General features: G+C 39.0%; 1 protein-coding gene across 11 annotated transcripts in view; it reads left to right on the top strand.

Moving 5' to 3' along the window:
* EPHA5 (EPH receptor A5) overlaps positions 1-24571 on the top strand; it is a 270566-nt gene that overhangs the window by 154806 nt on the left and 91189 nt on the right. The window lies entirely within an intron of this gene.

Raw genomic sequence — 24571 nt, 5'->3', positions numbered from 1 at the left:
CATTCAGTTGCATCTACGTGTGTCATGGCTTCCCACAATACAGTAATGATTGCCTGAATTGTACTGTGGCTTTACACCAACATATGTGTAATTGCAGTAAACTGAACTGATGAATTATGAGTAATTAATGAGCCATCACTCTTATTCCAAGTCAGTGTCAAGTTGTGTGGTAGGTGCATGACTAGAGATGTGAACAGCAACTCTTTAATTAGTAGCACTTCACTGCTGCAATTTACACAATTACACTTATGTCACCTAATCCAGTGGTCCCCAACCTTGGGCCTCCAGATGTTCTTTGACTACAACTCCCAGAAGCCTTCACCACCACCTCTGCTGGCCAGGATTTCTGGGAGTTGAAGTCCAAGAACATCTGGAGGCCCAAGGTTGGGGACCACTGACCTAATCCATCAGAAGATTCTGGGCAATACTTGCTAACATTACTGGAGATGGTTTTGAGTAACAGCTGAATTTTGGATTTTCAATAATAGAGGTTCAACTTGCAGTGGCAGAGGGATAGTTTTCTTTCCTGGTGACCCTGAGAGAAACTCATCAAATGCAAAACCATCTCAGTATGTGCTAGCTTCAGTCTAAAGTCACCACCACCACCACATTTTGGGCTTCAAACGTGTTCTGCTGGTAAGGGTGGTTGTCTGTTTCGAAAGACTAGTTCAGGAATAACTTATAATGTTAAGCTTCCTTTCTTTTCATTAGCAGGTAGCTCATAACCATCAGAGGAAACATGACATCTATTGTGAATAATTAATTTAGGCTCTGTCTGTTTCAGGGAAGCCCCATGGCTATCTCAAAAAGAACAAATTAAGAAGTGGCCAAAATACTTTACTATCACATGCTAAATATAATGACAATTTAGAATAATATACAAACAGTTGTGCTTTTGTTGTTTACCATAGATGACTGGATTAGAAATCATGCAAAAGCGTACTGCTTCTAAGGAAATATGGCCAATTTTGTGGGATTAGCACAATTTGTTTTAAAAATTCACTGCTGGCTCCTTACTTCTATGCTATAAACTTCATGAGGGAAAAGTAATGGGGGTATTTTCTGCTTTCACAATGAAAATATGTAGGGTGTAGCACACACACCTTATCTAAATTTTTGTTGGCATGATTGTTTTTAGTTCATATTTAATGAAGTCAGCTTTGAATTAATGTATCATGGCAGACTGTTGAAACTAGATGTGATACTCGACACCGAGTTGCCTTAAAAATGGAAGTGCTGTTCTCAATTTTCTGCATCTACTGATAATATACAGTCAGACCACCAATGTCATTCCAAATTCCTTTCAGAAGGTTGTGAAGAAATACTTAGGAACACTGTATAAAAAATTACTGAGAAAACATTTATTTGATTCTGGGGATGTAGGTTTCATTGTGGTTTCCTCTAAACTCTAGAAGATTGGAAGTCCTACCTTAGACCAGAACTCCTGTCAGTGACTGGGCTGAGAGAAGAGGAGAGTCCATTTGTCACAACTCACCTAGCCTCCCATCCATGCATTCAATACAGCTGAATATTTAGACCACACCTAGGGATTGACTATACATCTGACTGTTTCTCTTTCCAGTGAAAAAACAAGGAAGTGAACTAGGGAGGCTGCAGTGTTTTGACCCTCCCTATTGAATCGCTCTTTGAATGTTAGAGTGAGAAAGGAAGACCTCAGTACAGAGCTGACATTTTTGGCTGGATCCTTCTGAAGGGTTTTAATTTGTTTTGTTTTTTTAGTGTGCAGTTGGACACAAAATGTACAGTGGGAAAGGAAATTGCACAATTAGAAATGGATACATGCACAGTTGGAAAAACAGAAAAAAATGCACAGGTTCTGTCTAATGGTTTATTAAAAAACCTTAAATAATAGATAATATTATATAACACAATTTATATAAGTGTTAAAAAGTTCTTGCTTTAAAACTGAACCACCCAAACCATTTTAAAACAACTTACAGTCTTGCCTCACTTAACAAGGAAATTGCTGTACGATTAGGTTTTTGCAATCGCTTTTGCGATCGCAAAACGGTGGTTTAAATGGGTTTTTTCGTTTAACGATGATCAGTTCCCTGCTTCAGGAACCGATTTTCGCTTTACAACGATCAGCAAACAGCTGATCATCGGGCTTCAAAATGGCCACCGGCTGAAGAAAATGCCCCCCCCGCTGTTTTCTAGGATGGATTCCTCGCTTTACAGGCACTGAAAATGGCTGCCGTATGGAGGATTTTCGCTGGACGAGCAGGTATTCAGCCCATTGGAACGCATTGAACGATTTTCAATGCGTTTCAATGGGTTTTTTTAATTTCGTTTGACAATGTTTTTGCTCTACAGCGATTTCGCTGGAATGAATTAACATCGTCAAGTGAGGCACCACTGTATTCTGTTTGGCCAGAGATGGTAACATGAGGGGATCTGTGCATACCACTTAGAATTTCATAGAGAGGATTAGGGATATCAATAGAAAAATATTACATTGGCAATAAAAGCAAATAATTGTCATCCTTGTGTAGAAGCTGGATATTCCAGTATTTGATAAGGTCATTCTAAGGACAATGAAATGTAATTTTGTATTACCAGTAAGAAATGCTCCTTCTAGAAATTCAAACTCATATGCCATAGTGCTGGACTGCCAGCTGCATTGCTTTCAATCAAAATTTTAGTAGCTAGCACCACAGATGGGATGCTGGCTTTTTGTTTCTCAATCCTATTAAAATTATGTGAATATCAGAGTTTACAGAAATATTAATGTACCAAGGTTCTGACTGCTCCAGGTGTACACACTGTATTTGACTTTCAGTAACAGATTTGACATGAGTTTTGCCAAAAAAATTTTTTTTGAAAAAAACTTCATTTTAGCTGAAGTAATTTAGTCATTTCTCTTGGTGATAACACTAAGTCTTCCTTTCTCAGACTTTATTTTTCTGGAAGGAAGATGTGTGCAATAACTAGGAACCAAAATTATATTTGAGTAGGTAACAAATAAACAATTTCCATTTTGTGGTATTTCGTAAAGCAGAAGTTCTGCTGTGTTTAGCAAATGTTGTTTGATTTACGTATTAGCACACATGCATCAATAATGTCTACTTTATCTTTGAGATGTTCTACCTAAACCTCCTCACATAAGCATTGCTCATTTGCTTGTCTATCTGCTTTTTGCCTCAGCTCCTCCCTGCTATATAACAATTCCCTTCAAGGGATACCACCACACATTTCATAGGCTGGAAAAAACTGCAGTACACTGAAAGATACAATTGATTAGCAAGTGGTGGCTGATGAGCTGATGGAATTCAGTAATGGTTTGCCAGTGGAAAAAGTTGATTGATCAGTTATTTAATCCATGATTTTATGTTTAGTATCCACACCATGCAACCATTTTAATTTTAATGTGGCAGTAAGATAGGAAGGGTTTCAAGTCTAATAAAAGCATTCCAGCAGTTAAAACGCCTCACTCCCAGCAGATTGTCCTTTGGACTCTTAAAAGAAAACCTGAATTTTACACCTGATGTATAGCATGCTTATTAAACACATCTGCACAGATCTGTATGATTTTATTTGTTTATTTAATTTAGAAAGTTGAATGCTGCTTCTCTGCCAATTGCATTCCAAGCAGTTTGTTTTGAATCTTACAGTTAAATCAAACTGTAAGCATCCATTTCTTCCACTGAATCCTCATTCCTAGCCCCTGGAAATCTTGTTCTGCCACAGATCTCACTTCTGAAATTTCAGCAGAGATTACCTATGCTATTTTCAGCCTGCCTTTTGTATGTGTGTAGGAATTTCGAATTTGTTTCCCCCCCCCCGAGAAGAATCATTGAGTTCTCAAGGTGGTGACATCAGTGTCCATCCTTTACTGTACTGAATGAAAATTGGAAAAAACATTTAGTCCTGTAATTGTTTTACTCACATATAAGACCATGGCAATTGGTTGACACTTTTAGTCCCACTCCCAAAATTGCATCTCTATCTAATCATGAGAGGGGGTTCACCACTGCAGTCAGGTATTCCACGCTCATGGAATCTCTACGTTTAAGTAATGACTTTTATATTAAGATTCCTATGTTAGCCATACTGTTATCTCAGGAGGGGGCTTAAATCTTGATGTGACTCCAGTCTGATAGGGAAATGTAAAGATGACCACGTTAGCTGTGCCCCTTCGTCTCCAGTCATTTTGCACTTCATAAATTTGAAAACGATCAATCTTTGAGTATAGTTGCAGTCCTCATAATAGCGGGGAGTGAGGGTATGTGTGCCAGTTTCTTCTCTTGTTTTACAAGTATTTGAGATGACTGGGGTGTGAATGACCAATTTGGATGCATTAACTTTGCAGAAGATTAGTTTCTGCCAGAGATGAAAACAACTGGATCTGGTTTGTTGATACAGCTCAGTGCAGCTGCCTGCATTTTGAATCTTGCCAGGGAACATAGCTACGGGAGCTGTCATTTTGAGCACTTGCACTTTAAAATTAGTGTTGCACCACTTTCAGTGAAGTGTATTATGAAGTCATCTGATATAATCTGCAAAGTCTATAAGTTCTTCTTTTACTAAAGATTAATACAATATTGGGCTATTAATACAGTACAGTATTTAAATAAAAGTCAATTAATACAGTAATAAGATACATTGTATTTCAATCACAGACAATCATGTGGAAAAGAAGGTATACCCTCTTTGAACTCTATGGTTTTACATATCAGGACATAATCAAATCATCTGATCCTTAGCAAGTCTGAAAATTGGATAAATACAACATGAAATGAACAACACGTGACATATTGCATCATGTCATGATTTGTCTTGCAAAAATAAAGCCAATATGGATAATCCATCTGTGAAAAACTAAGTACACCTTATGATTCAATAGCTTGTAGAACCACCTTTAGCAGCAATAACTTCAAATAATCATTTTCGGTATGACTTTATCAATCTCCCACATTGTTGTGGAGGAATTTTGGCCTACTCTTCTTTAAAACAGTGCTTCAGTTCATTGAGGGTTGTCTGCATTTGTTTATGCACAACTCTTTTAAAGTCCCGCATTTCAGTTGGGTTGAGGTCTAGACTTTGACTGAGCCACTGTAACACCTTGATGCTTTTCTTTTTCAGCCATTCTGTTGTAGATTTGCTGGCGTGCTTAGCATAATTGTGGCACTGTGCATTATGGCCAAACATCTCCACTTTGGTCTTGTCTGTCCAAATGACATTGTTGCAGAAGTTTTGTGGTTTGTCCAGATGCAACTTTGCAAATGTAAGTTGTGCTGCCATTTTCTTTTCAGAGAGAAGAGGCTTTTTCCTGGCAACCCTTCCAAATAAACCATACTTGTTCAGTCTTTTTCTAATTGTACTGTCATGAACTTTAACATAGAACATGCTAAGTGAGGCCTGCAAAGTCTGAGATGTAAGTCTTGAGTTTTTTGCAATTTCTCTGAATTTGCTTGGACGTCCACTCCTGGGAAGATTGGCAACTCTCTTGAATGTTTTCCACTTCTGAGTAATCATCATCACTGCAGAGTTATGGACTTTACATTATTTGGAAATGGCCTTCAGGCTGATGGGCAGCAACGATTGTTTCTGTACAATCTTTGCTCATGTGTTTCCTCCTTGGCATTGTGCTAACACACACCAGTAAACTGCTAAAACTTCAGCTTTTATAGAGGCAGTCACACTTGCTGATTATCAGTTACTCTGGGACATTTGGTTAGCAGCACCTGGCTGCTACTTAGCCTCTTAATTCCTATGGAAGCAATAAGGGTGTACTTAGTTTTTCACACATGGCTTCTCCATTTTGGCTTTATTTTGGAAAATAAATAATGACACGGCGTAATATGTCATGTGTTGTTGTTCATCTGAGATTTAATTTACCTAATTTTCAGGCCTGCTCAGGAGCAGATGATTTTTATTATGTCCTGATGGTCAAAATTAGCATTCAAAGAGGGTATACTTTCTTTTCCCCATGACTGCATTTGTTGCATATATAGAAATGTAGCCCTGGAGCCTACCTGCAGGCCAGGCTGTACCCCAAAAATGGTTTTCAAGTGTATTCCACCTGAAAACAACAACAACCAACCAACCAAACAAACAACAAATTCCTACTCTTAGATTTTGGGAGCAGAAATTCACTTTTTAGATAAGTCAAAAGGTACATTTGGTGTCTTAACACAAAACCAGGAGAAAGCAAACCTATTTAGAAAACTGGAAATTGATTTTCAGCCATTTTCACTTGATGTTTCTTTTATTATTCACACTGGTGAGTGGTGGTCTGGTGTGTGGTGGTCTCCCCCCAGAGAGCAGGGGGGAGGGGGACAGAAAACTGGACCCAGACCTGCTGAAGTTGCCTATTCCTGGCTTATGTGTTTGCTTTCCAAAATGAGAACTATTGATAGAAAAAAGTTTATGCCATCTCCAGTCTATAATACTTGGAGCCATCAGAAAGAAGATATCGCATGAAATCAGTAGCAACACTGATAGACAGTTTTCACATGTCGAGTCTGCCTCACAAGCCATCTGACGCTTGAGTTGCAAGTTCATCCCCGCTCCAGATGGCAGGATGTCTGTTACCAATGAATTATGGATCAGATGAATACTTTATGGTTTTATTTATAACTCCCCTGTTGGTAATTGGTTTCTCTAAGGTGGTTACCAGGCTTTAAACAATCTAGAGAAACATAATACATGTAAACATTAAATGAAGAGCCTGGGTTATTGAAAATGTAGGCAAAGCTGTTCTCTTATTTGAGATCCTTAGTATGCATATCATTCAGCACATTGATTTTATACAATTACTGTATATATTTGGAATATTCTATATTCAATGGGCTAGATAATGAGTACTGTTTTCTATAGAACAGTTTGAGAAGTGCTGAATCCAACAAAATGGGTTCCCAAATGATGCACCCAGAATTAAGAACAACATGGAAGAGAAAAATATTTATTGTAACGTGTTGGAATAATATTTTTTTCTACTTCAGTTTTTCTTATTCTTCCGATAACTGTTTCCTGCTAACATTTCCTTCTTTTGTTTTCCCTGCTGTAACTTTTGACAGCATCAGTAAACTGAACACTACAAAGTTTACTAAAAAGTATAAAAACATTCAGTCAGTCTGCAAAGTTCTGCCCTTACTCTCTTACAAAGAGCTGGACTTTTGATACTCTGCACCATTGTTAAGGAGCAGATTAGAGACGGGGAGGAATATAAAAACGGATTAGTTTTTCTGATGCATATAGCCGATTCGTCATATATTCGTCAATCCGTATGTGTAAAATTTAGATCAGGATGAATATGCCTTGACGAATATTTCCTTGGTTTTATTCATCCATCTGTTCATATTCATCTATGTCCGTTACCCCTTTTGGGGGCCTCTCTGAGCTTTCTGGCATCAACTTGAAGCTCTGGCCAATCAGGACAGAGATCCTAGATTGGCATGTCCGGCAGCCAATAGCACTGCTGAAAGATGTATCTATTTTTACAGATGCTTCATATAAGCTTTTCCCATCTGGCCATTCCCCACTTCTGTTCATGCTCTCCGGAGTAAGAACAGTTGCTGCTCGCTGGCTTGCTGGTGCTCTTGCGGTTTCGCTTTTGCAGCAACAAAGCAAAGACTTATATTTTTCTTTTTCATCATCATTCATCAATCATCATCAACTTTATTGGGAATTTGGGGAGGGATTTCAGATAGCTTAGGTTACTTCTTCAGAAGGGATTAATTTCATTTCAAATTCAAACCAATCAACCCCCTTTTTCCCTGGAGGTTTGTGTGTGTATCGTCCGATGGGGGGGGGGACTGATAGGAGAGGCAAGGCATCACGGGCGGGGCTATGCCTGTGATTGGCACAATGTTGCTGCCATCGGATGTGCACTCTGGGAGGAGACTGGTGAGTGGCCGGCCTGGTTCTGGGGCATGAGAATTGACTGCTATGGCACCTGTGGTACTGAGCTTTGTGTTTGTATCCACCGGGATACAAATTTGTATCCCCAGGGATACAAATATGAAGCACCTATGTCTAGTGCTAATGCAAAAATTATGGTAGTCAAGAAAAGCGTAGAGGGCCTGGACAATATGCGATACTGGTCTTCTCCATTCTGCTTGTGCATAGATGTGTGGCTGTATGTACTTAGCTGAAGAGATGATCTAGCAAGAGTTACTGGTCCAGTATTCTTTAATTAGTAAATAGTATGATGAATTTTAATTTTGATAGAGGAGCCTGTTGCTGTACAAAGAGGTGGAGGGAAGCGGGAGATAAAAGAAATAACTAGATAAAAGAAAACAGCTATGTATCTCCCCTCATAGACTTCTCAACAGTTCCTAGAAAACTTATTCTTGGTTTACTTCTTTAACTCCCAGCCTGCTTGAAAGCAAAGGCAGAACCATCTGCTTGAGACTGTTCACTATTAATTACTCAGAAAGTGTAATCCTTTTTTTCATCCAGGTAGAATTGAGATTATAGAGGGTGACACGTCAATGCTACCAGTTCTCCTCCCCCGTCAATCAGATTGTAGAAACAACATGGCTACCCCTTTGAAAACCAGGCAGGATATTTCTCCTATTCTTCCCCAAGAGTCTTGCTGTTTGTGCCTGAGCAGGTGTTGGGGTGGGGAATACAGCATGCTGTAGTAGGAGTGTGACCATTCCATTGCTTCCAAAAGAAAAAAGAGAGAAAAAAGCAGCAGATATGTTTAGCAATTGTTACTGGTCAGCTGTTTAGTTACCGTTCAAAATGTAAGCAAGAAGGGCTATCTTAAAAGAATCAGCCATATCCAACTCTCTTTCTGGAGAACCATGTACCCTTCTGCCTCTATTTAATCCCTCTGATTGATAAAGGGGTTTGTGAAATAAGAGGAACTGGCAGAGACAGAAGTGCATTTGTGACCTATTTTAAGCATTTATCCAGACACAAGCGTGGAACAATATGACATGACTCACAGTTTTAGTAGGCTGTTACCATTTTTACCTGAGTGAGCTGTTTGCACTTTCACACTTACAGGCTATTAGAATATTTTCTTATTGCATGGTTATGATATCAGAACTGAGCCAAAGAATGATGTTCATAAGGAAGAACAAATCCTAGAAAAATGTAGCACTGAGCCTTTGTATAAGTTGGAGCCTTAGAAAATCATGGTTGTAAATAGGTCTTCCGTAATGACTAGTATAGAAGAGTGCTGATAAAATGCTGTAGAAACCTAGGACAAGTTGGGGCTGACTTGCAGGACTCCCAGTTCTGACTTTACTGTCTAACCCCTCCAGTTTTCTTTTTTGCTGCTACACTTATCCCTTGATTGTTAAAATACTGTATTTGTATTCTGCCATATATCAAAGGATGTCAGAATAAAGTTAGAACAACTAAAATGAGTTCAATCTGTTCTAAAACTTATATGTCATATACCTTCAAGCAGAAATACATACCGTGGCCAAGGTTAGGCGTCAAGCATCTGATGGACAGACACATTTTGAGGTGGCAGCAAAAGGAAGCTAGTTTTAGGTAGTCAAATCAATCTCAGGTACGGCTAACACAAATTCTCAATGTGAGCTTCATTTAAATTAATGAACATTGTGCTGCTTTATTGTAATTTCTCATCAGGAGGCAAAGGGGAGCATTTGTCCTTATTTCAGTGTTTCTCTAAGCAATCTATATGGCATCTTGGTAATTCTCTCATTGATTTCTAAAAACGCTTTTTAAAAATGCAACAAGACAAAACCATAGTGATAATGAGGCAACGAACGAACGTATGATACCTCAATAACTAAGGTGCTTAACACTTCTAGGGCAATATTGAAAATGTTTCCATTGTCAATACTTTACTTATGTGGTTTTCCTTCCTGCTTAGGAAGTGGGCAGAACTGAATAAGGAAGCATCAGATTTGGATGTTAAAATCTGGTTTTCTGCCAATAAGTGGAGGGCAGGTTTGAATGAAACTTGAAAGTAGAACAGGGCTGTTTGGAGGAAGGAATGAAAATTCCCACATCCTCATGTTTTTTGTCACATAAACATTCTGTCCTAACTGTTTGTCGTAACACTAATGGGAGGGGGGACTATTGGGGGAAGGGACCGAGTGTGAAAAGTATTGTGGGAAGGGTATAGATATCTAAACCATGTTTCCATTTTGAACCTTCAGCTTTCTGTAAGTTTTTCACCATCACAACTGCCTTGGCCTCTATTTATTGTTCTGTTAGGCGCTATGTAGATCCATCCTTTTGTAGCTCCTACTGACGTCACTGTCATGCCATAGTTGAGTTCCCCCAGCTCATCCCTGTGGTATTCATCCATAAAACTAGCTTTTTTTATCACCCAGTATAATTTTAGATTGTTTGTATTGAAGAGTTGCACAGTCTGACTTTCTGGTATGATGTGGAATGCGCTCTTCAAAGACGCTAACCCAAAGTAATCTCCCTGACATTTTAGTGGAATCAATTGGTCTGCTTCGGACATTTCAGGAGGACATGACATGGCAACTAGAGCCTTTGGTTCCAAATGTCACTGTGGCAAAATTCCTCTTATCTACAGGACAACTGCTGACAGGAGGGCTTGAAGATAGGGCTGATCGAGTAAAAATGGACATGCACGTTTGGTAGATGAGCTCATCTCATCTTTGCAAGTGAAGGAAATAATTAGGAACCTCGTTCAGAGCTGCATGTGAAACATTGATTCCTTGTAGCTTCTATAGTTGGGAGAAGAGCAGGCCCACTTCTTCTTTCCACACCCTCCAGTCCTGACTTCAGTGCACTGAGAAATCTGAGTATGGAAGTTTCCTCAGACTACAACCAAACTAGTTTCCTAGGTGCAGAAGTGCTTCTGGGCATGTTGAGCAAATACACTTAGAGCCCACTTTTAACCACAGGAGACCCATGCTTCCCGAACCTCATACATGTTATATATCTTCAAGCATGCCCACGGAGAACTGTTACTGGCATAGTCTCCTCTCTTTCAATTTATATTATTTTCAGTACTTGAATAAGGGGTCAAAATTCTGCTGGTGTTTTGTGTTTGGGGATCTCAAAAAGTGAACAATAACAAGTGATGTGCTGCTTTATGAAATGGTCTTTTAAAACTATGGGATATGGGATGTTTTAACTCTATGTCCTCACCTACAATATTCAGAAGTGTTCTGCACCACAGCCCTTCTATATGGGATGGGTATATCATATCACTAAAGGCTACCCAGCATGATTTTCTGGGACTAGCAATAGTGTCCTGACAAAAGTCTTTCTCATCTGCTTCAGATGGATGTTCTTTATGCCGCTAGGCTGGCCCCATATTTGCTGTCCTGCCACAAGCAGGCAAAGCCCTTTCTCTTCAAGCAGGTTTTCCCATAGTGTCTGGCTGCCTGAGTGGGGGTTTTAAATGAATTGTTTTACCCTACAGCTTTGAATGTGCTTTGGTGTTGCTTTTGCTTAATGTTTTTTTAGCATGGTATTTGTTTAATGTTTTTTAGTATTTGTATACTAACATTAGTTTTAACAATTGGGTTTTAATGGTGTGAGCTACTTTGGGTCCATTTGAAGGAGAATATTTTAAATAAATAATAAAACCTGGAATCTCTTCTATACTAGTGATGTTCTGAGTCCCAGTATGGTCCATCATGTGAGTAAGCAAAAATTTTGTGAAGGTGGAAGAAATGTTGCTAGAAGTCTATCTACTTCTGCTTTCATTTTGGAGAATCTGGTTTGCTTTGGGGCTGGAGTGAAGAACCAACATCTATAAGGCACCAAATGGCATTTTCTCAGGTTTTTAATTCTTGTCCTGGGAGCTGCAAAAATAGCATGAGGGGCCACACTTCGCTCTACACCAAGCTTATGTTCCCTCTCAACTTCATTTATTCACAAACATCCAAAGAGCTGCATTGCTGTTATCCTGGGCAACAAGTGCAAAGAGAGAAGACGTACTGTAGGACTTATGATTTATAATAGCTGTGGCTAGGCTTTACTAAGGTTTTTGATAGACTTCTCTTTCAGAACACAGCTCTTTCCCCCAAATATGTTAATCACTCTCCTTAGGTCACCTTGAATACTTTTAAGGAGAAAAGTGAGGTAAACATTTTAAATAAATTAAATTAGCTTCTTTCCATTTGCCAGCACCTCTTCATTTCTTCCATACTTAGGAGAAACGGAAAAGGGGCTAGAATGTTTGCGCAGAAATGGATCACAGACTCAAAAACTATGACATAAAACTAGCCACCCATGGAAATATTTGCTTTTTTGCAGTGATTTGAATTTTACTTCTGCTCATGAACCAGTATCTAGAGAAGAGTGGCTATCCTGCTGAGATAAATTAACTCCAGACATAAATCATTCTAATCTGTAGAGGCCGTTGAGAAAGATTTTGATATTTAGGGAGGAGGCAGGGATAAACAGCTAACATTTTGCAAACTGATGTTCTCTTACAGAAAAATGTATTGCATGTTGTATAGGTATGTTTTCCATTGTTTTAGTGGATTTTATGAGAAGTATATTATTTATCAATTTACAATTTTAGGCTTTTGTTATTTGTTATTCTAGATATTTTGACTGTGTGGTTTTATGTAAACTGTTGTCCATCCTTGGCTCCTGCGAGGAGGGACAGCTGTAAATCAAATAACTGTCAGTACATCTCTGATAAATTTATGATTTCAAGGTCTAGTAAACAACTCTTCTGCCCTTAAGTGCCTCAGTTGTATACAGTATGTCTATTCTGGGATATTTATATTTCTCAAGAGTGAAGCTGCTAGTAAGGTCTGCAACATACTTCATCACTCCTCTTTTTCTTTTACAATGTGTAGGCAGTTTGCTAGAGCAGACCACACAGCATACTAATCTGGTTTATGAAATTCTTGATTTATGTATTTAAGATACTTTTAGGCCAAGCACTCTCAGATAAGTTTCGAGTATATTGAACACAGTGTAGTTAATTATATAATCAGGTAAACAATGTCCTAAAGGCCATAAAGGGGTGCAGTAAAACAAAACTACTGGAACAAGGAATACTGCCATTTCAATGTTAAGCCTAATATAGTTTAAATAAAACCACCAGCATAGCACTTTTAGTGGGGGGGGGGAGAGAGTATCTAACACCCATTTGAAATCTTTTGATGGAAATCATGAAAACCTTCATCAGAGTAGAATTATACACACAAGGTGGGATCCAGTTTGTATCATGTTAGATAGACCCATTGATTTCTGCACGTCTCCTTCAAGTATGACTAAGAGTGAACCTAACTCATAGTTTTCTAGAAAATGAATTGGATAGTTTTAATCAAATTGTTTGACTGTTAATGCAGATGTATAAAATTTACCGCATTTTTCGCTCCATAAGACGCACCTCTCCATAAAAATCGCACCAAATTTTTAGGAGAAGAAAACAAGGAAAAATTAATCTGTTTTCTTATCCTAAAAATTTGGTGCCTTATGGAGAGGTCCATCTTATGGAACACACCCTAGCCCCCTCTGGCCCCATTGGGGGTGCGGGAGCCTCCAAAGGGTCCTAGGGTGTGTTCCAGGACCCTTTGGAGGCTCACCCTGCCCCCCACGGGGTCAGAGGGAGCAAAATCACCACCTTCAGGGACTCTTCTGAAGCTTCCCAAGCCTCAAAAGAATCTCAGAAGGTGGTGATTTTGCCCCCTCTGGCCTGGTGGGGGGGCAGGGTGAGCCTCCAAAGGGTCCTAAGGTGTGTTCCAGGACCCTCTAGAGACTCACCCTGCCCCCCCCCGGGGTCAGAGGGGGTGAAATTGCCACCTTCTGGGACTCTTCTGAAGCTTCCCAAGCCTCAAAAGAGTCCCAGAAGGTGGTGATTTTGCCCGCTCTGACCCCGTGGGGGTGGGGTGGGGGGAGTGTTGCAAGGGTCCTGGAAGGCTCACTCGGACCCTTGTGACGCTCCCCCACCCCCACAGGGCCAGCGCGGGTGAAATCACCAGCTTCCAGGACCTTTTGTGAGGCTTGAAAGGCTGAGAAAAGGTCCTGGAAGCTGGCGATTTCACCTGTGCTGGCCCCATGGGGGTGGGGGGAGCCCTGCAAGGGTCCTGGAAGGCTCACTCAGACCTTTGGAAGGCTCCCCCCCATGGAGCCAGTGGGGGCGAAATCACCACCTTCACTCCATAAGACGCACAGACTTCCCCCCACTTTTTTTGGGGGGGGGAAGTATGTCTTATGGAGCAAAAAATACGGTATTTGTATGTTGGGTCTTCATGGAAGTCCAGAACAAACTTTTCTTATAACAGAACTATTCGTAAATTTTCACCATTGGTACTATTGGGAACACAATGATCAATAGAACATCCTATATTTTGCTAACAATAAAAGATTTTAAACAGTATTTGTTAGTCAGAAACCCATAGTAATGGTGACAGATCAAGCTGTGTACATCACAGGTACAATATTGCTACAAGACATAATAATAGGCAGGCTATATTAGAAATGAATGGAATGAAGGTTACTCTGCTCTTTAAATTTTCTAGATATTAGCCTGCAGTCTATTAAAATTTAAGATTAGAGATGGAAATGAATAATCAAAATGGCATTTTGTCTTAGTTTCTGGGTCATCAAGATTGATGACCCACGAATTTGCCCTGGTAACCCGATGAACCACAAATTGATTTGTTGGTTTGTTAGGTCTTTTTAAACTGGGCCTTGCCCCCTTCTCACTGCTGTGTCGCTTTCCAATCCCTACCTTATCCTGCTGCCTCTTCCTGCTTCATTGCCACTGCTGCCTCCACTGGAATGAAAGCTGGGCTGCCGGAATGGTGATTTCTGTTCCAGCAGCCTATATTCTGTTCCATTACAAACAGCGGGTGGAGGAGATTCCCTTTGATCAGGCTTCCATTCTCTGCCTATGCCCACATGGGATCTGCACGGGCATAGGCAGACAATGGATGCCTGACTGAAGGGATTCCCCCCCTACACACACTGTTTGCAATGACAGCAGGGCCAATTCCCTTCAGTCAGGCTTCCTCTGTCTGCCTATGCCAGTGCCGATCAGCTGATCTGCATAGGCATAGACATAGAGATTAATGGGCAAATATAAAGGGTTTATATTTGTCCTTTCATATTGTGGGGATCTCCAGATCGCATGAATAGGAAGGGATGAATATCTGACAAATCAGTGATATTAAATAAATATCGTGATCTCAGAACATTATAAAACTTTATAACACCCTTTGGTAGTTTGAATCTGTGGTGGTCCTTCACAGCTGACATGTTTCCCTGAAAGGGCCGGTTCCAGTGTGAAATCAGATAACCATGTCAATCATATCAGTGTTCATGTGGATATCAAGGTGTAAGTTGTTCTCTTGTTTCACTCATGGTGAAGTGAATCTTCTTTAGACATTCACATCCACAACATCAGCTTGTCTAATTCTACAAGCTTTATTTGTCTACACTACTTTTATGTTTTATATGCATGAGAAAAACTTCATTATTAAAAACATGTAACTACTGTTATAGGCATGTTGCTTTTGTTATTCAGAAATTAAACATAAAACAATGGGAAAAGCTGTAGGATCGAACACTTAAATCACATAAAAGACATTCAAAAGGCTTAACAGTTATAGAAAAAACTGTAGGTACAAATGCTGAATATATATATTTAAATTATAAGCCTTTGATGATAAAAGTTACAGATAAGAACTTGGTATGTTTTAGTTCACAAATATAGCAGTTCATAGTCTTTAAAGACATAATCAAAAAGCAGAGAGGACATATCTTATAAAAGTAAAAATCTTTAAAAGTAGAAATATATTATGCCATCTTTTAGCACATGCAGGCACACATATGAAAAGCAATGAGTTATCTAAGTGCTCATCCAGCCATCTGTCAATTCTAACCCATGGAGGGAAATCTATGTTCTTTTTGCTGTTGCTGCTGCTATGTGTTGCCTGATGTTCCTTGGTGTTTGGTGTCTAGTGCCTGGTATAATGTTGTTGATATCTGTGTGGCTGTGGCTCTTCCTATATGTATATTTCACTAATTCATCTATTTCCCCACTCTTAGCTAATATGCTTTCTGTATAGTTCATTACTATAGCAGTTTGCTTTAGTATGAAACACATTCATTAAATTTTCTAAGGGAATCACTGTTGCTTTTGATAAGTAAGCAAACTTATAAGGGAGCAGGCTGCTTCCAAATTGATCTCCTTAAATACAACTTTCCTAAGTGAGAAGAGTCTTTTTGAACAAATGTGGATGGGTACTAATCTGCTGTGCCTGTATCACAGTGCTGTAGGAGTTTCATAGTCTAGGGCTACCCCCAGCCCCCAATCTTGTAGCTTTTCTTATCGGTGTTGACATGTTTAAGCCAAAGTGTTAGCTTGGTAGGAAAGAGATCTTTTAAGCCAGTGGTCCACAACCTTTTCTGAACCACGGACCAGTTTAGGGTGTGGTTGGTTGGGGAAGGGTCCGTGGGGAGTCACCTGCGTGGGGGTCACCTGTCCGTGCATGGGGAGGGCATCCATGCATGCATAGGTGGGTGGGGCATCCATGAGTGCATGTGTGGGCCCTGTGCATCTGTGTGTGCATGAGCAGGGCATGTACGTGGGGAGGATGTACAGGAGATCTGCCTCCATGGTCCAGTCAAGGTTACGGCCCAGTACCGGACTGCGGACCGGGGGTTGGGGACCCTGTCTTTAAGCTATCAGTTTACTTACTTTGCAATGCAATATTACTCTACACTGGTCTTGCTTTCACTGTGGTGGCTTTAGGTGAAGAGGTAAGTGATTGTCTTGCAGTGCCTTTTTAGCACACTGTTGTTCAAACCTCATTTCGTTAAGCACAATGTACATACTCAAAGTTGTGTTGTTGATACGTATGGTCAAGTCAGAATTGACCTATAGCAACCCAAATAGAGCTTACAAAGTAAGTGCAATATTTAAGGAGTGGTTTTACCAGTTCCTCATCCCCACTGAGTTTCCATGAATGAGCAAGGATTTGACCTGGACTCCTGTGTCCTAATCTGTCACTCTGTCCACTACAACACACTGGATATCCCATATTTTATATACTCTTTTTATTTATTTTGGCTTTGTGCACATACAAAATTTCAAACCTTGATATACAGATTAAATTGTGGCTAAAATTCTGGGCTTTGAAATCTAGGGATGGAAATATTTCTCTATTCACTCGTCCCTTTTTTTAAAAAGAACATTTTAAAAAAATATTCAGTTGCACTTGTCTAGGTGTCTTTATTTAATTCACTAGAGAAAGAAGCTACAGCCCTGAAAAACAACAGATTGAGACAAGCAGCTATTGACTGTAAGATCCTTTTGAGAGAATAATTATACAAATTAAATTATACAAAATTAAAAAATCTTGCCATATTTCAATAAACAATACTTTTTAAAATTTTATATCCCATGACAACGTATCATTAGCTATTTCCCAGAGTTCATTATACCTTTCAGTTAATTGTTTGTATGCTCCTTAAGTACCTTGTATCACTGTCCAGTTGGGCAAATTCCAAAAGGAGGTGGGGAAAACAAGTACTGTATTTAGAAAAAAGCTGTTCAGAACTGGAAAAAAGTTCTTCCAAAATCCAACCCCAAAACATATCGTTTCATTAAAGTCTACTCCAAAAACATGGTTATTTCAGAAGGTAGTTTTTATGATGTATTGCCCAATGTCAGAAAATCTAATTTTGAAGACTTTTAAAATTGTACCTAACATCCTGTCACCCATTTCTCCTCAAAAAGATTCTTCAGAGCCTGATATTACGCAATTCCAAATGAAGCATAATTTCACATATATGTTGAGGGGATTGGAACTAGTGAATAAGAAAGGGGCCTTGAGGTTGTGCTGGGTAGCTTGATGAAAATGCCAAGCTAGTGTGCGGCTGCTGTAAAAAAGGCCCAAAAGAGAGAGAGAGAGAGAGAGAGAGAGAGAGAGAAGCTAAAAATAAAGCTTTCAATTTCATAATACCTTTATAGAAATTTGCAGTGTGAAAACCTATTTGGTTGCTGCACCTCAAAAGGGACATTGTAGAGCTGGAAAAAAGAAAGAAAAAAGAAGGTGGTGCAATTCTATTATGATTATCGTGTTTGGAGCTTCTTGCTCCTCTTACATGAGAGGAAAAATAAGAAGGGGTGTGATAAATGTCTAAAATTATGCAGAGGAGAAAGGGAGACAAATTCCTTCTTTTCTTGTAAACTTAAATGCTGGCAACATCCAACAATGCTAAATAGTGGTAGAGTCCAGAAACATGAAAGGAAATATGCATAGAACACAAAAATACTGAGGAATTCACAGCTACAATGTGCTGTGATATCTACTAACATGGGTGGCTTTCAGGGGGAGTTAAATGCATGGAGGATATGGCTATCAAAGGCTGTTAGCTATTATATCTGTATATTGTCCTGGTAGCTGAGGCAGTATGCATCTGACAACCACTTGCTATAGGAAATGAGCCAGAGGGTGCTGTTGTTCTCATGGCCTTTGTGGGAACAGAACAGTGGACTAGGTCCAACATGGGTGTTACTTTTTTCTGAAACAATCTGAGGAGAAATTACCCTAACGTTTCTAAGATACTGCTTTTGCTGTGGAAATTTTACACTTCATTTGTTCACGTTTTGTCAAATATGCTATTTGTAACGTTCAGAAGTTCTCCTAGTTCTAGTATGATGTCTTATTCCTGAACACATTCATAAACAGAAGTGTTAACCTTCAAGAAAGTATAAGTAGGAGGGAGGGCGTTGACTTGCTTTATTATGAGGCTGTTTGTATGTGAAGCCTGCAATGAAGAGTCAAGTGAGGAAGACTGCCACATGCAAGGAGGCAAGGATAATCTTTAAAGGACAAGCTATGTATGTCAAATGTTCAGAAATTGCTCAGAAAATCTTCCATTCTCTTTTGGCACCTGCAAACTCTGGTTGCTGGGAGGTGGCATTTTGTGGTTTCTGAGGTGGAGAGACAGCTAGTCATACTGTACATAAGAAATTGTCCATTAGAAACTCACCTTCCACAGCCACAAAATGTGATGGACAGACATAAATGATTTCTAGCTTATTCCCCGACACAAGTAGTGGGATAAAGCCACTTTAATGCTTGGTTTGTATCTCACAAACAGCCTTCCTGGCCATGTACAGCATTCCACTACCTTTTCTTGTGAAGAAATTTATTTTCTTTCAGGATCTTCAAGAATTAAAGAAAGTTCAAGATAATTTTCAAAAACAATCTCTCATGGTGTGTCTGCTTAGTTCTGTGTCTCTGGCACCTTGGAAATTTTTTAATGTTCTCTTTCAGACATGATGAAGGGGCACAGAGAACAGGAACTGCAGTTTGGTTGTGTTTTCTCCCCCCACCCCCAAATAACATCTCATTCAAAATGCCTTTCAGACCATGCCTTTGATAACTCCCCACTGCATCCTTTTCTTTGCTGCTGTTAAATTCAAACCACCTACATGAGCCAGCTTTTAAATGTGTGGGAAATTGCCTCTGGTGCCAACACTGCCTCTTTCTGTGATACACCAATCAATCACTCTGATGAATTCCAATATTAAAGCCAAGCCACTAAACACACGTTCTAAATCAGGCAACAATATCCACACCTTACCTTTCAGCTTAAGATATAATTGTTACAGCAAGTTTGTCTTTATTGGTAAGTAACTAGGTTTGATTTTTGTTTGTTTTTAAATCTGGCAAAAAGAAATTTCTTTGAGTGCCATTGATTCCTTACTAAAACTGCCCTATTGATCTTGGTGCATTAAGCTTCTTGGGGAGCAAAATGCAGGCACCATGCTAACGCATATGCAGGCAAGAGACCACACACACATCCCAGAACACGCTCAGCAATTGAATGTGTAACTTCCCTAGCAGTGGTGGAGAAGACTGCATTGTGCACTTTGGGAATACTTTTCACCAGCATTTAGGAGTATTTTTCATACTAAGCCAGTAAGCTCACTGGGCAGACATTGCTCAAAGTTATTTGAAACGCTTTCATAAACTTAAAATATTTCATTTAAAATTTAAAAGTTTGAATTTGATAACTCCTTTTCGGTCTGACCTTTAGTACATCATAAACTTTCAAAGACTGCAGCCAGCAGCTTCAGATGGCAGTTAAATCACCTTTTTCTCTTAACAACACTTTTTTGAAAAAAGGAATAGTTATCTGTGCAACAAACAATATGGGAAAAGGATTAAAACGCTTTACAGATTTGAAAATGGGGAAAGAACCCCTGGTTCCCATATCAACCCTGGTTGCTGTCAGGATGTGTGTGAAAATGAATCACTTTTAAGTAGTTAGCATAGTCCCAGAAAGAAAATTTACGCTTTCTCTTCTCCAGACAGCAGTAAAAGATAAGACACAGCACAACTTTTGCTCTGAGAGATATTTTAATAATTTTAATATATTTAAATTAAAATATATAGAGGGGAAATAAAACAGGATAAATTTATGAAAACCTGGCAACCATTATTAATGTATGGAATTAGCTCAAGAAAAGAAGTGTGATATGGGAAGTAATTTGGATTGCGGGCATGTAATATTTTAAGAAGAGTTAAGTATGTTAAAATATGAACTAGTGGATGTATAAAGATAATCTACTGAAAGAATATGTAAGTAATGTGATAATATTGTACTACAATTCTAACTTGCGTTGTCATACTGTGGATGTTAATTTAAAAAGAACTCTGAGAGATTTCAACAATATAACTCACAGACAAACTGTTGTCTTTCTCTATGAAGGCTTTTATCTTGTAGTTTCAGGAAAATATTTACAGCAGATATATATATTCAGCGCTCCAGACAGCAAACTGACAGCATCACGCACAGAACTTCAAATTCCACCCACAGAAGCATGGTACCATCTTGCTTACTTTTAGATCTATCTTGCTGATGCAATCTTGCTACCTGGATTGCATCAGATGTACAGTGACTCAGCAGAGTTCCACTGTACATGTCATAACATTTCTTAGAGACAATATTCTCTAGTATTTAGACCTATACTCTGACAGTTCACAGCATATGATTTTATATAAACACATTATATGCAAAAAATTACAGGTGATCTAACCTGATACCTCTTAAAAATGAAAGAATTTTCTCCTGAATAGACACCCTTGAGTTCTCTAACAATGTGTCTAAGAAACCTGAAATGTTTGCTAATAACTTACTTAAATATGGACTTTGTAAACCAAGTTAAACTTATTCATCTCGTCGGAGCGAAAGCACTTTTTAAGAACAATTATGCAGTTAGGTTATTTGGAAAATTTCCCATTTCTCTCAGAGAATCCGAATATTTCAGAGAAAGGAAGGAATCCTATGTTCTGTATGTGTTCATATAATTCATATATATGTCCAAACACAAGCTCCCGAATTCTGTTTCTGTCTCTTAACATGCAAGATGGTTAAGGGGAGCTGTTACATGTTGTCAGCTCTGCCTTGCAGATGGGGCACTGGGATGTCATCTCTGTTGGCTGAGCTCTCTCTGACTACTACACTGAGCACACAGGCATTTATACACATTAATATCAGATTGTTTTAATAATGGGCAGATAGAGAATATAGTAAATAATGAAAACAAGAAAGGGCAAGTTATGCTACTGAATATCTCTTTACTCAATTCCTATCCTTCCCACTCTTGACTGTTCTACCTACATGAGTAGGAACAATATCCAGGAATTTCTGAGTGGATAGATTGACCACTATCTGCTTTATTCTCTTCCTCAAAGCTTGGAGATCATGCATGGTTACCGATAGCATTGCCTGCAACATGTTCATGTGGTGTGTGTGTGAGAGGAAAGAATCACAATATTTATTTTTTTAAAAAATGTGTACCTGCTAATAGTGCTTTTCCTTCTATGTGACAATTAACATTTAATGCTTGCTTTTTAAAAACTACTTCCTGTGGCTAAAATGTTTCCATTGGGCATTGTGAGGGGATACCTTGCACCACTGTTCTTCAGCCATTTTCTCCATCTGTTCCTTCCAGTGGCAGATAGAAAGCTTTTTAGATGGAATTTCTTTTCAGAAGAGAAACAGAAAAGTTATAAGCAGCAACTTACAACAACAAAGACATAATATTAAGAGGAGATAAAATTAGGAATGTAACTATAATTAGATCACTCTCAACTTGACAGTGTATCCAAGTCAGGAATTTTGCAAGGGCCACAAGATTCCTCATCCCCAGGTGAGAAAATCAAGGAGCATTTTTGTTTCTGGTGAAGGTCTCAACAATTTGTGTGAGTTACCTCTGTGCTATTTTGCTTGTTTTGTATAATTTCCTTGGATTTACACACTTATACAGACTCTTACTGAAAATGCCCACAGATATCTTGGCAGGGCTAATATACTACAAGGTTACAATCCCCTCAGAGGCATAAAGTAATACTGGTAGCTGGTCCAACAGCCTGAGTGTGCTGGATGGAATGAAAAGAAGTTGGGCAGTCACAAGTAGTCTATTAAAATGAAGTCACTTGCAAACAACATCTCTATATTTCTCTGCTTTCATTCACAAATGTGTGTCTTCTGCTGAGAGAGCTATTTAAAATACAAAATTAAGATAACATGATACTCGAATGGAAACCTGATCTGTTATTTTCTGTTATGAAGCCATTTGTCTGCCTTATGTTAAAAACTGCTTGTCAGGAAAGCTTCATTAGCATCAGCACACTGATCTAATAATATTAGGCTAGAATCTTTGTTCCTGCTGTTGTAAGAAGTGCTTTTACTCACGCAAGGTGGGAAATAGAATTTTCACTTATTCTGCCCTCGCTGCAGTCTCCCATACCATATGAAAAGCACCCATCAAAAATGTGTTGGCTATGGCACAGAGAGCTGCAGGTTGTGGAGACAGTTCAATAAAAACTGATGGCTCATCATACATTGGCAGTGAGTTAAGGCTACTCCTCTAAATACTGTTGGATGGCATCTCTATTGTCGATTTAATTGTTGTTTTAACTGTTTTATGAATAATTTTATTGTAAACCGCCCTGAGTAGACATTGTCTAGAAGGGCGGGATAAAAATCAAATAAATAAATAAATAAATAAATAAATAAATAAATAAATAAATAAATAAATAAATAAATAAATCTCTCATCATCTGAAACCAACATAGCCAATAGTACAGAGTGCTTTAAGTCACAGTGCTAACCAAAGGTTTAGGACTACATTCTGCCCATTCTTGCTATACAAGAAGGGAAGCATCTACCAGCGGCAGATAGAAAAAAATTGGATACAAACCTTTTGGATTTTGTTTGGTTTGGTATTTGGAGGTTCTTAAAATTACTGTAGGGAGGCTGCAACCATAAATACAATGAATGGTTGAATGGCTTAAGGGGGGGGGGGCTCTAGCTGCTCTGTGTCAAGCTTTTGCTAGGGGAAAATATTTTTCATTGTATTGATAGGGAGTGACATGGGAAAGAAGCTAGAGCCACAAAAATAGACTTGGGAGCCATGCCTGTCCACTGCTTCATACTAATTTACACACCTAAAGGATGGTCAATGAACTCAATCATTCTTTTAAGCTTACATGGATGGGACAGTGTTGGAAATACCAAACATAGGTTTTGCATATCAGCACCAGTCAGTGCAAAAATTAGAATAATAAAATAATGACTATAATTTTAGGTATACATACAGTGCACATGATAATACACATGCTGTAGCTGATGTATATGGAGGAAGGGTAGACAGTGTGGTTAGAGGGAAATTAAATGCAGAAAATGACAGTGACAATTACATTATTATCACTGACACTGGCGTAGTGGTGATAACATAAATGTCCTGGCAGTAGATAAGCCAGTTATCTGGTTTAATAATCCATTATCCCATTTGAATTTCTGATGACAGACTAGAACCTCCTAATGAATTGACTCAACAACCTCTCCCTCCCTCCTCTCTATAATCTCCTTATTTCTTTGGTTTCTTTGCTTCACAATAGTTATTTTGAGATTTGAATTCCTCCACTCCTTTTTTTTAATTTCCATCTTTGATGTTAGATTTGAATGCATTGATTTTTTGTGTGTACCATTTGTTCTATGTGCCCTACATAGAATATAGAGGGGCTTTGCAAGCAGGAGGCGGAATATACTGGAAGATCAACAAATAAATCAACCCCTGATATTGGTTGACACATATTTGATCTTTTAATGATGTAACCAGAGTAGGTGAGAGGAGAAAGCTGCCGTGGGGTTTGTAACAAGGCCTAGCCCTTGTGTTTCAGGCTATTGTTGCTGATAACTGAGATTTGGGAATTATTTGCACAAGCCTCTATCACCCAAGGCCTGTGAGAGGGAGGTCTCATTGGCCAGAATTGCGTCCAGCCAATGGCACCTCTGAGTGGTATCAGTCTGAATTTGTTTCCCTCAGGTCCAAATATTTCTCGTCAAGATGCCTACCAAGTTGTACCAATACTGAAGGCCTGTAGGGGCATGATATGCATGACACACCCATGGTGGCTCAAGAGTTAGTATTTTGCCATATACTACAGTTGAGACAGGGGAGAAGAACCGAATAGTAGTCAGTGTAATATGCAAGTACTGAGCATCCAGGTATAAGTTGCATGTAGACAATCCACTGCTACTTCAACACTCTCACCAATATTCTGCACAAAGTACACATCACAAAAAATGTGGGGATGTTTTCTAAAATATAGTTCCATGTTTTCCTCTGTCACTACAGAGC

This window comes from Pogona vitticeps, chromosome 6 (genome assembly GCF_051106095.1).
Source record: "Pogona vitticeps strain Pit_001003342236 chromosome 6, PviZW2.1, whole genome shotgun sequence".
Taxonomy (NCBI): domain Eukaryota; kingdom Metazoa; phylum Chordata; class Lepidosauria; order Squamata; family Agamidae; genus Pogona; species Pogona vitticeps.
This window is presented reverse-complemented; position numbering and strand designations above follow the sequence as displayed.